The 12,881-nt window shown below is 31.5% G+C and overlaps 1 protein-coding gene across 1 annotated transcript in view; it reads left to right on the top strand.

The window, feature by feature from the left end:
- LOC149893882 (uncharacterized) overlaps positions 1-11,608 on the top strand; it is a 56,889-nt gene extending 45,281 nt beyond the window's left edge. The window contains exon 3 of the transcript XR_016449116.1: positions 11,322-11,608. The gene's annotated coding sequence lies outside the window, so the exon portion shown is untranslated. The remainder of the gene's footprint in view (positions 1-11,321) is intronic.
- The last annotated feature ends 1,273 nt before the right edge of the window (positions 11,609-12,881 follow it).

Here is a 12,881-nt window from a genome sequence, read left to right as displayed (position 1 = left end):
GCCTCCGCCAACCAGAAGCTACTTCCATGTCGCGAGCCAGCGCCTTCAACCTGGGGGATGTTGACAGGTTTTTTAATTTACTAGAAAATTTAATAAAAGATCATTGCCTCAAGGCCAATAACATTTACAATATTGATGAATCTGGTATTTCAACCATGCAAAAGAAATGCCAGCGCGTGCTTGGCCTAAAAGGCAAAAAACAGATAGGTAGCATAGCCAGTGCAGAAAGGGGTGTTAACACAACAGTTGTCTGTTGCGTAAATGCTGGTGGAACACATTATGTTCCACCAATGATTATATTCAAAAGAAAACGGGTTCCTGATGAACTGGGAGATGGTGCACCAGAAGGCAGCATTGTAACATGTTCTGATTCAGGATGGATAAGTTCTGAACTTTTCGTACAGTGGATGAGAATGTTCATCAGTCATGTGAAGCCAACAAAAGATGATAAGGTTTTACTTATTTTAGATGGCCACAAATCCCATACTAAAAATCTTGAGGCCATTCAGCTTGCCATTGACAACAATGTCATAATGTTGTCACTTCCACCTCACACAACACACAAACTGCAGCCTCTGGATAAAGCTTTTTTTAAGCCCCTTCAAGTCTACTAGGACCAGGAGGTGGAAAAATGGCTGAGACTAAATCCAGGACGTTCAGTGAGTTCATATCAGGTGGCCAATCTTTTTCATCTGGCATATGCAAAGGCTGCTACCATGTCAACAGCAATTAATGGTTTTGCATCGTGTGGAATTTGGCCATGAACACGAGATGTTTTTAAACCTCAGGATTATGCGCCATCATTCGCTTCTCAAGCAGGAGACCGCGAGGCCATGCTGTCTTCACCACTTACATCAGGGACATTACCAGCACAAGCCCAGGAAGCTTTGATACCAGCATTGGTATGTATAACTAGACCAGCACAAGACCAGGAGGGTGTGCCACCACTTCCAGGCATAATGGATGAGATGGTTCCAAAACCAACAACTTATGTGACCCACCCAGTGTCACTGGCTGTTAAAACGTCCCATTCCAAAACAGTTCTGCCACAGGTGCTGCAAAATTTTTTGCTCATCCCAATTTACTCTGATGGGAAATGTTTTTTTAGGTCAGTTGTTGTGTGCACAACACCAGATCTTCAGTCAGCTCAGCGATTAAACGGCAAGCTGGTCAGTCCACTGCTTCATCTGAAGGAAACTGCTATGGCTGACTCACTTCGTAATCAGCTTGTTAGCCATTTGATATCTAATTTGGAAATATTGTCTGTTGACATGCACGGGGATGCCTTAAATGCTGACCAACCCCAGCATCTTCACTTTAACTCGTATTGCTCACATTGCCAAACCAGACTCGTTTGTGGGAGAATGGGAGATAAATCAGGTCTCCTGTCTTCTGAAAACAAAAATTGTGATTCACAATGCAAACAGGAATGTGCTGATGTATGGTGAAGAACATAGTGGTAACCCCATCACAGTGAAGTACACCATGTTTGAAAATAACTCTGGGCACTATGAGGCACTAATTTTTTACATCCGGACTTTGTCTCCAATTCAGAGACTGGTCCCTGTTCTTCCCCCAAAGGGTGCAGGCAAAAGGAAGTGTCGCAAAGAACAGTCAGAAATTCTTACTTCAAGTCCATATAAAAAGCTGTTCCTACAGGAAAGTCCAAAAACAAACACAAAAGTTAAAAAGTCCAAAAACACAAAAATAATTAAAGAAAAAGTAGTAAAGAAATGTAAGAAACCCAAAATGAATTCAACAACTAGTACCAGTATTTTAAATGAAAGTTCATGACTTTGTTTTATGTGTGGAGAATGTAACATAGAAAATATGATATGCTGTCGATCCTGCAAAAGATGGGCACATGAAGAATGCGCAGGAACTTCAGATTGTGACTTTATTTGTGAACTTTGTAAATAAATTTTGAAATATTATTGCACATCAGTATTCATGTTTTTGTGTGTGCTAAATGTTAAAATAGTAAAACACTTTATAAATAAAACTGAGTGTATGCATACATGTGCATGAGACTGGTAGAATTAGAATCAAATAAATGGTGGCTGGCTTAAACTGAATAACTTTTTTTTTTTTTTTACAAAAAGGACATCTAAAAACCTGTTAAAAATTAGAAGCTTACATACTCTTGAGTATTTATATTCTAATAATTCTATCTTTAGTGTGTATATAATTTGTTTAAATGACCAAGTCAAACCGTTTATAACTAGTCCATAATAGGAACCTCAATGGTCCATATTTGGAGCAAAAGCTTAAAGTACCCCCAATATGGACCACTTACGTTTTTGACACATTTTATAATTATTAATAAATCAACCACTACAAGCTTCATATAATATGTTCAGCTGAAGGTAAGAAGTGGTTTTTACAATATAAAAGTTAACTATTTAAGCAAAAGTGAGTGAATTACACACTCTGCAACAAAAGTGGTCCATAATCGGCGACTTTCCCCTACTTTGTTAAATTTCTAGAAAAAAGTTATTAGTTATCAATTTGTTAGGTATAAATAGGTTAGCAATGTGTATAAGACAATTGTAAATGTTTATATTGAAAAACATTCATTTTTCTTGTAAATTTGAAATTGTAAAAATTAATTATAGTATTTCTCAAGTGGTTTGACTTGAAAAGAGTAGATTTTGTTCTTTCACGGATCCATTGAAATTCTTTGTGAAAATTAGTTTCAATGTGATAAAAGCCCGTCAGCAGAATTTTGAAAAATAGAATCATTTACACTTCTGTTTTACTTTACTACCCTTCGAAAATCGACTTTGTTCGGCCTCATCAGTAGATCAACTCCAGAGGGTGTTACACTCAAATAACCTCTTATTCAAGTTTTATGTAAACTCTTTTGTCTAAACAATTCTCACTCTCTCTAAAACATCCCTCCCCCACACACCCCATACTCACCTTTAAACCTTTACGGAGATGTGTCTTTTTAGCATATGAAAGAGGAAAAAAAGTAATAAGAAAATAAACTTAGAAATATCTATTCATTAAGAATAAATCCTTCCATTTATTTAGGGAATAACATTTGGATAATTAAAAACCCACATAAAATTAAAAATCAAGAGAAACATTGCAGCCCCTTTTAATTAACGTTGGACCCTCCTAACCCTTTTTTGATTAAACTGAAACATTCTATCCTTCCCTAAGACATGAAGCTGTGGGCCTGAAATTTCCTACCCATCAAGATTTACAGTAGAGTGCAAAAGTTTATAATAAGCTAAATTTTTCAAGTTTTTTTTCTCATAACTTTTTGACTTTTCACTGAAGATGAATGAAATTTTTAACAGTTGTTCCTATAATTATATGATCGTATAATTTTCTCAAAAGAATGATAACTTGTAATGGAAGGTAGAAATTCAAATTTTATTGAAAACGTAACCTCGCAAAAGATTAATAACAGTTCCATGCCCATTAAGAAAATCAAAAATACATGAAGAAAAATGTATTTATGTTAAAATTAAATTACTGGAGATAATAGTTAACTTAAGTTGAATTAAAAAAATCATGGGAAAGTCTAAGAAATTGTAACGAAAAAAGAAAAACTTAATAACACCTGTTCCATAAAATTTGAGACTGGCTTTAAATTTGAATAAAAACTTAAATAAACACGATAAAAAAATTTTTTTTTGGTATGTTCTTAGAATTAAATATGCAGAATAGGAAAATTAAAATAAATTTATCACAAGACTCCATATCTTCGAATTTGATCAAGTCTGGTATTGGTACCTTGTACTAGCTTTTGTACAGCATTTAGGTCAAGTCTACTGGCACAATAACGAATCCGACGGTCAAGGTTAGATATATTATTTGTAGACCATCCATTCTTGTACACATCCCGCTTAAGCATTGCCCAAAAATCCTCTATAGCACGAGCTTCTGGTAAGTTTGCTGGATTGCCTTTTTTTTGAACAAATGGTATCTTCTGGGTTTTTAACCATTTTGTTACTGAATTAACATAGTGAGATGTTGCTAAATCAGGCCAAAAGATATACTTGGTGTCTCGATAATATTTATCAATAAAAGGTTGCAAGCGCTTTTGTAAACACTCTTTTAAATAGACCTCTTGGTTTACCGCTTGGCCAGAAGGAGCAATGTAAATAGAGGTGACCTCTCGAGGGGAGATAATACTTAATAATGTCTGGTGTCAATTTTTGATCATTTGAATAGTATGCATTATTATCAGCCAGTGTGCTATTCGACAAAGTAAAGTATGACTCATCATCAATAGTAAATTCATGGTTGCGATATTTTGAATAAAGTCGACCACATTTTTGGCGACCCCAAAGCCTCTGTTCAGGAGTTCTGCTTGGTCTTTTTTTTCTTTTATAACAAAGAAAAGGCTTTTTAAAGTATTTTAAAATTCGTCCGATGGTGCTTTTGCCACAACCAAGTCTTCTAGAAGCCTTTGAAAGTGACACACCTCTTCGATTGTTAAACTTTTTCCTTAATTTGATGCGGTTGTTTTGTGTATTAGGAGTAGGCCTTCTTCCACTTCCAGCTTTGCAACCCAATGGTTTATTTTGATCGTAACTGTTCATATATCTATAAATTGTAGCTTTTGAGTAGCCCTCCACAGGGTCGGACTGGCTTGAAAAAACGGCCCGGAAAGTTTTGGTCACGGCGGCCCACTTAATTGTATGTTGCATATATTTCATATTTATATATATATATATATATATATATATATATATATATATATATATATATATATATATATATATATATATATATATATATATATATAGGGGCGCCGAGAGCCTTCACGCCGCCCATGACAGCGACTATGATTAACGCCCTTATTTTTCTAAATTTACCTATATTATATTTGTTAAGGACTTTTTATTTTTAGGTCCATTATTGTTTATTATTATTTAAAGTATAAAAAGAAATTTAAACTTTCCTGCCTAAATATTGATAAAAATAAATATTTCTAAAACACTGCTGTAAGCTGGAGTCTAGAAATAGTAGACAAAATCGCTATTCAATATTCACTAGTATAGCAACTTTTTCATCGTTTGACTAGTCGATGCCAAGACATCAATTATTGCATCGTTATTAATTCTCGGAAGAAGGTCTTTTTCACAAGTCATCAGCATGAATGACTGTAAACTTGACTGGCTCATCAAATTTCTTAATCTGTTCAAAATATATTTCAATTTCGAAAATGACCTTTTACAAGCAACTTGTGATGAGGATAATGTCAGCATAAATTTGTAAGCCAGAAACAAATTTGAATACGCAAGACTATGCAAGTTAAACTTCTGGAGGACAAAGTAACAACAAACAATACATTTTTTGCAAGATTTGCATTTATTTCTGTGGCTGTCACTGTTTTCCACTTCTGGGATTGTAAAGGCAGTTTCAGATTCTTCGGATTTATATTGTTGCATGTTGTCCGAGATAGATTCAGATACTTCCGTGTCAAATATTAAATTATATTCATCTTCAAGAGTTATTTCGAAACTTTCCCATTTCCTTGCAACGTCCGATAATTCCGTTTGAAGCTGATCTTTTGTTACACTAGCATCAAACTTTCTGAGCAACCCACTCAGATGCTGCAATGCAGCACTAGGCATTTTTTTCAAAATTTCTGCAAAATTTCTTTGATCTAAACAAGATAAATCAGCATATAAATTACCATGCTCTGAGAATCTCTGTTTTAAACTACTGATTACTTGATCCATAACCATGTTGTGAACATTGATACAAAATTTATCTTTTTCACTTTCAAGTAGTTGATTTGCTCTAATTCTTTTCTCTTTCAAACCAGTCTGAACTTCAATGTCGAGATTCCTTTTTCCCAGTTCACTGTTCGCAAGTTCTGAAAAATGTGTAGCTGCTTGAAAAATGGAATCAAAATTTCTATCTACTTTTCTTAACTCATTATTACTGTCTTGAACCATATTATAGGCTCGTAGTATATCCATTCCAGTTGTTTGCAAATATTCAGATAATGGCGTTGTGTGCTCAAATACTTTTAAAAACAATTGTGCCGTCAAAATAAATTCAAAACTTTTCAATGAATCTAAAAGAGCTTTCGCTCTGTAACGGACGTCATTATTGAATTTGATTGATGTAGAAATATCATGAAATGTTTGTAACATGTCAATGTACAAAAATCAATAACTTGTGTTTCTTGATTGGAGGTTTTGAGGAAGAAATTTCCGAATACCTTAGTAAGAGCTCTGTCTTTCCCCCACCAACGAGTTTCACCGATTACAGATATATATTTCAATTTGCTAAATTCACTCCAAATATTGAAGCGTAAATATGATTCCCGTAAAAATACTGCACATGTGTTCAAAACACCAAATAAGGTAGCAACATCAACAGCTTTTTTAGTAACATCACCCATTACCAATTTTAAAACATGGGCATAACACCAAACATGAATCTGACCTGGGGAAACTGTATTTAACCAGGTATTAAATCCATTGTATTGACCTTGCATATTAGAGGCTCCATCGGTTGCATTGCCTATACATTTACTTACATCAATGCCTACCTTTTCAAAAACGCCACAAACCAAATCACACATTCCTTTTCCAGTTGTTGATGTGCAATTGACTATCGATATTACACGTTCATGTCATTGTGTAATTCATTGTGCTCAAGGAATATGTAGTTCAATGACTATATATGGCTCGTTGTGCATAATTCATTGTACACAATGAATTAAGAAATGATATTTAAATTGTAAAAGCGGATGAACGGCATGAGGAAATACATAATGAATATAGAATAATGTTGTCTTAATATTACAGTTACTTAAACAAAAAATAATCAATGCTAATTGAAAGAGGAAAGATAGAGCTTTCATTTGATACCAAATACTAATTATTTTATCAAGCTTACTAACTAAATATCGCTTATTTAAGTTAGTCTCAAATTTTATGGAACAGGTGTTAATACGCGCACTAGAGAAAAAGATTCTTATTAGCAAATTTCTGACCTTTGTAATGTGGTTAAATCAACAATTAGTGTACTAGTTAAGAGATAAAGAGAACAAAAGACACTTGAAAAAAATGATGGCTATACAACTTTTGTTTGTAGATATAATTTCCTCATTCAATATGTGGTCTCCTTTAGTCAGAATGACTACTTTTTTATAATATTGATCTAAGTTTCAAAATGAAAAGCCTTACTTTAAAATTTCACTTGAAAATAAAATGTTTTATCTGCATTCTGTACATTTTGAGTTTTTGGTTAACAGAAGTAAACTCTTGTAAGCCAAGAAGGTCGCTCTTTAACTTTAGATAGAGAGGTAAGAATTGAGTTTTGAATTTTTTATTAAAAAGGAAATGTTTCTCGATTTTAAAGAAATTGAAACAAGTATTTTTTTGTTTGTTTGAAAGTTCCGATTAAAAAATGTACAAATGCTTCAATCACGTTCTTGCTTTCAAAAATTGTCATGAGATGCTCTAAATATTCTCAGGAGAACTGAGAATATATAAAGCGTACCGTGACAAATAGAACGAAAGAAAGATTGCAAACTGTCGTTCCACAATCCACGTTCGTGTTTTCAATTACAACTAAACCCTCACTATGAATGAGTTTTCAAACAACTCAGCATTTTTTAAACTGGAACAAAGCGAATATATGAAGTTACAAACTTATTCATGAGTATCACTAAACTGACTGCAGCACTTCAAGACTCTGATCATCCCCAGCACTTTTGAGTTCATCTTGTTTTGTTGAACGAAAACAAATGCTAAGTATGAATTTTTGCTCTGGGAAGATGTTTGGCTGATGTTGACCTGCTGACATTGACTTTAGAAAGTTATAAAAACAAATTGTGTTCGTAAAATCGCAGCTATAAACAAGCACTAAGAGCTATTACAACCGTAACAACACTTTAAGTTAAACATCAATTGTTGACATTTAATCGCTGCATTCACCTTGGCTTTAAGTTCATAATGTATAAGCTAAAAAAAATGTTAAATTTTTGAACATTGTTAACCGAAAGCACCATTTAAAAAAAATATAGGAAAAAAATATAATTTGAGCATCTTGGAAATATGAGCATACCTAAAGATTTCGTAGATGTAAGCATTGAAGTTAAAGTTGCTTTGTATTTTTTGAATCGACTTTATATGGTTAAAACAGGAATCAGTACAATTAGCGTAAATTTATAAGCAGTAATTAGAGGTTATTATTTAACTAAAACGCTGTTAAATTTTTTGCATTTTTAAAATAATATCGTCACGCATGAATGTATCTGTGGCGCGAAATTTTGGTGCAAAAATAATGAAATTAATTTTTTTATAAAGAAAAATATATTAGCCAAAAAACTGTTCCGTTTTTGTTTGAAAAACAATGCATAGAAACATTTAGTTTTTACTTTTACTTAAAGATGCCATTTTTGTGTAATATGAGCATGCTCAAATTACCCCATGTTTTTCATTGCAATTACCAAGTTTAAAGTCCTAAAACAGCAGTGGTTTTAATTAATATTTGAATAAAAACAAAACACGGCAAAATATTTTATTATTTTAACAATAATAAATATTCTTCTGTAATTTAAATTTAAAAAAATTTGAATTTTTATCGTTCAAATTTATGAGTTGATAAAATTGAAAAATTAACAATTTTTGTTTTTTGTTTTTTGCGGAAAACATAGTCGTATTGTTTTAACAAAAAGTGGCTTAAAATTTAATTTTTTAATGATAAGTTATATTAATAACGAATCATTATATTCCAAAATTTAGTTCTATATGTCAGGTTGATATTTTTTTACTTAATGTTATTTTTTTTGAGCTAAATTAAAGTGCTCATATTACCGAGTGGTATTGGTAATATGAGCACTTTTGTGACTTTTTTTAAAACCTTTGTGCTTTTTTAAAAAAAATTCGGATTCGCACAAATATCTACGTAAACTATGAGTATGGATCCCTAAAAATTGTTAATTCGCAAAAATTTTGTATCCAGCATAATCATTTTCGAAAATATTCCAATTTTCGCTTAAGATGCTCATAATACCCTAAACTATCCTATTAGATTAAAATAGATTGATAAGATAGGGTTGTTATTCTTTCTCTTCTAAGCCTGGTCTCTTGTTATTTATTTTCTTGTGAGCAATTTCTTTCGATAAAAAAAACTTTACCGCTTACAGAAAGCTCATCGCTGTTATTCTTGCACTTTCAGTTTGTAGGCGCTGTTTTTTGGAATTATTGACAGCATGGTTTTTTAACATTTTTGTGAGTTGTTTATAAAAAATCTTATAAAAATTGCAGAAGGAAATGAAAGATCAGGTATTAAAGTAACCTGTTAACAGCTCAATAAATGTTGCGGACTAAAAGAGTTTGCACCCTACGATAAATGACTCGTTCGATTACACTTTTTATTAATTAATCTTTTAAAATGTAAGTTTTACTGTTACTTTGAGAATCTTTTTTTATAATAAATATATGAGTGGTGTAAGGGAAAATTGAATTTCATTTTATTCGAAACTTCAAAAAGAATATTTGGCAACTTTATGTTATAGCTTTGTTAATCAGATTGTTACTCGATGTTGGGTCTTTCAGAAGAAATATTAAGGTGTGGCTGTAAAGAGCTAAAAGGGTCTTTTGATATTTCTTGACCTTTTGTAGCACCAGCGTGAAATCTGTTTTTTATGTCTCAGAAAATATTTTAATCTCTCATTTCTACGCATTGCTTTGGATTTTACACTGTTAAAAAAAGGTTAAAAACTTCAATCACGTTCTTACTTTCAAGAATTGTCATGAGATGCTCTAAATATTCTCAAGAGAACAGAGAGTATTAAGAATATAGAGATTCTCAGGAGAACTTAAAATATTTAAAGCATACCGTGACGAATAGAGCAAAAGAGAACAATTGCAAACATTTGTTCTACGTTCCACGTTCGAGTTTTCAATTACAACATAACCCTCACTCTGGGTGAGTTTTCAAACAAAAAGCTTTGTGAGCGAATCGACGTTTTTCAAATGAGAACATCGGCGAAGGAGTTAAGTTGGTTGATGAAAATCGCATACTTCTATTTTTATTTTCTTGTTTATAATAATTTCTGAACGAACGACGCAAAAGAAGTAAGTGTTTAAGATTTTGTTGTTATGTAGTTGTTAAAATCAGTTTTGAGCAGAATATATTTCTATTATTTAGGTTTTTAGGGAAAAAGCGATTGAAAGTTCAGTTAATACAATATTTTTATTTTTCTTTGCCTAAAGTTAAATATTTGAAAAGTTTTAGTTATTTTGGTGACATTAAAATGGTTTTTTCGATATTTTTTCTTTTCAAAACTAGTTTGAAAGTTTAAAAAAGATGACCATAAAAGAAATGGCTTTTTATACGTTACTTTTGGTGTAACAGTTTTAAAATATAATTTCAAACTGTTCTTTATTTGACTGTTACCGCTTTAAATTGACATACTTTTAGTTTACTTTTTTATAATACTTTAAAATATTTTTTGTTGCTTCAGCAAAGAAATAGAAAGCGAAAATATTTTTATTTCAGTTTGAAAATAAATTGTTTTTGTATCAAAAATATGACGCGACTTTTGAATAAAGATAAGCGCTGTTTTAATGCTTTTGATGAAGCTTCTGATTGGCTGAATTGTTTATCGTATTTCTATTGGTTGAGGCGCATTTTAAGTTGAAAAATGGCGTACGACAAGTTTCAATAAATATTTTAATTTTGTATTTCGTAAATTATTTATTTGTTTAATAAATATTTAGTAAATAAAAAGTATTTTTTGAACTAATTTGCGATCATTTGAACTGTTTTGATCTTTTTTATTAAGAAAATAATATCCGTTTTATATTTATTAAACACGATATTGTGTTTTCAAATTTTTGCAATTTGGTTTTCTTGAATAAGTGTTGTTGCAAATAAATAAATATTAATAATAATATTAATATGTTATTATTATTCTTCTTCTTCAGGTGAACGCAAGATGATTTCTTCAGATGAAGATCAAAAGATGTTTTTTGAATGCTTCTTTGAAACGCAGGCGTCGATTACCGAGGTCATGAAAAGATCAATCGATGAACGAAAGTGGAGGATTGTTATACGCGATGGAAAAACTGCTCATGAAGTTTCACATGAGAAATATTTCATGGAGAAATTTTTAGACGCAGGATGCAAGTTGAATGAATTAAATGTTTGGAAAGAGATTTTATGTGAAGATGAGAAAAAACTTGTTATTTTATGTTCGACCAACGTTCGTGGTGTCATCATCAGTGTCATACATCCAGTGAAGATCGATGGATGGACACCGATGCAAAAGATTGAAAGGTTGGTGATATACATCAGTATTACTTTGGTATCAAAGAACGAGTTCGAAGGTTTCTTCCTTCCGTGGATTCGACTCGCTGAAGAATTAGAACTTTCCCTTCACAAAGACACGAACTTCATCGACGACATTTGTGAATGGCTTCGTGGTTCGAACTTTAAGCGGTTGAAGATCTGGTACCGTGGAAACCTTTTTAATAACATCGAAGAGTTTAAAGAAAGAAACACGAAAAATGTTTAATATGTTAAATAAAAAATAAATAAAAATGTAAATATGTAAAAAGTATATGTAATACAAGAAAGTTTTTATAACATGGAAGAGTTGAAAAAGTTGAAATGATACGAAATACTTTTGATTGTTTAAATATTTTTAATATGTTAAATAAATATACAAAATGTATAAATAATACAAGAATTATTTATGAAATGAAATATTAAGTAATTTAAAAAGAAAAAAAACGAATTTCTTTTAAAACTTGAAACGTGGAAAAAAATGGAAAGATTTTTATTTTTATTTGGAGTTTTTATTGCGAATATTTGTTCTTTTTTAAAACTTAAAGAAGATTTTTAAGTACTACTAATGATAATAATTTAATGTAATAATAATGGAAATATAAAATAATTAGGTTGTTTTTTTGTTGTTGTCAATGGTAACAGTTATGAAAAAAATATTCGAGTTTTTAAGATGAGATTCAATAAATTTTTAGAACGGAAAGTTTTTTTTGATGTTAAAAAAAAAAAAAAAAAATATTGGAACTCGGAAAATCGAAAAACAAAATTCTAGCGAATTTTTTAAATGCTTCGAACGGTGGACATTTTTTTTTTACCTAGAAGGAGGAAGGCGGTTTAAAATTTTTTTTTTTTGTAAATAAAGTAGTATAATTTTATTAAAGATACTAGATTTGTGTTTTGTTTCGAAAAACTTTCGGTTGTTTTAAAATGAAGTTTTTTTTCAACTCCTATCATTTATGTTGGCTGATTTCATTTTTCATGTAACTCGGATCAATTTACACTTGCCGTTTCCATAGCAACTAAAATGACCTTAAGAAAAACACTTTGAAAAAACTTTTTTTGTTAAAATCATTTAAATTTTTTTGTTAAGATCATAAAAATTAGATTGTGCACACAATCTAATTTTTATGATCTTAACAAAATTGTGGACACAATCTAATTTTTAGGATGTTTAGGATGATTTGTATAAAGTTACGGTAGTCAGAGCTAACATAAACCCGCCCTGACCCCAAACTGCCCCTTTTTTTTTATTGTTTTAAGTGTCTCAATATTTTGTTTAATATCATTATTGACTGACTGGGTAAAACGCCCAGTGTTCGCCGATTTTTTTGACCTAGTCCCATGTACAAATTATTTGCTCACTCGTTTTTTGATAAATTATCGATCTCGAAGTTTGATCGTAAAGAGAGAAGAGCGCCCTCTACGATGCTCTTAAAACGAATTACCTCCGATAATAAATAAAGGAACTCTAGCCCCCGAAAATTTAAAACGACAGCCATTGCGGTGTTTCCAATGTTCGCACCCCATGTTTTTGAACTTCCTCCAGTGCTCACCTATATGTTTTTTTTTTTCTTTTTATCATATTTTTGACTTGAATATAT

Source organism: Hydra viridissima, unplaced genomic scaffold, assembly GCF_058129835.1.
Source record: "Hydra viridissima isolate aposymbiotic clone 2 unplaced genomic scaffold, HvirCarnegie_v1 scaffold_1, whole genome shotgun sequence".
NCBI lineage: Eukaryota > Metazoa > Cnidaria > Hydrozoa > Anthoathecata > Hydridae > Hydra > Hydra viridissima.
Note: the sequence above shows the minus strand (reverse complement) of the source record. Positions and strands in the feature narration are given on the sequence as shown.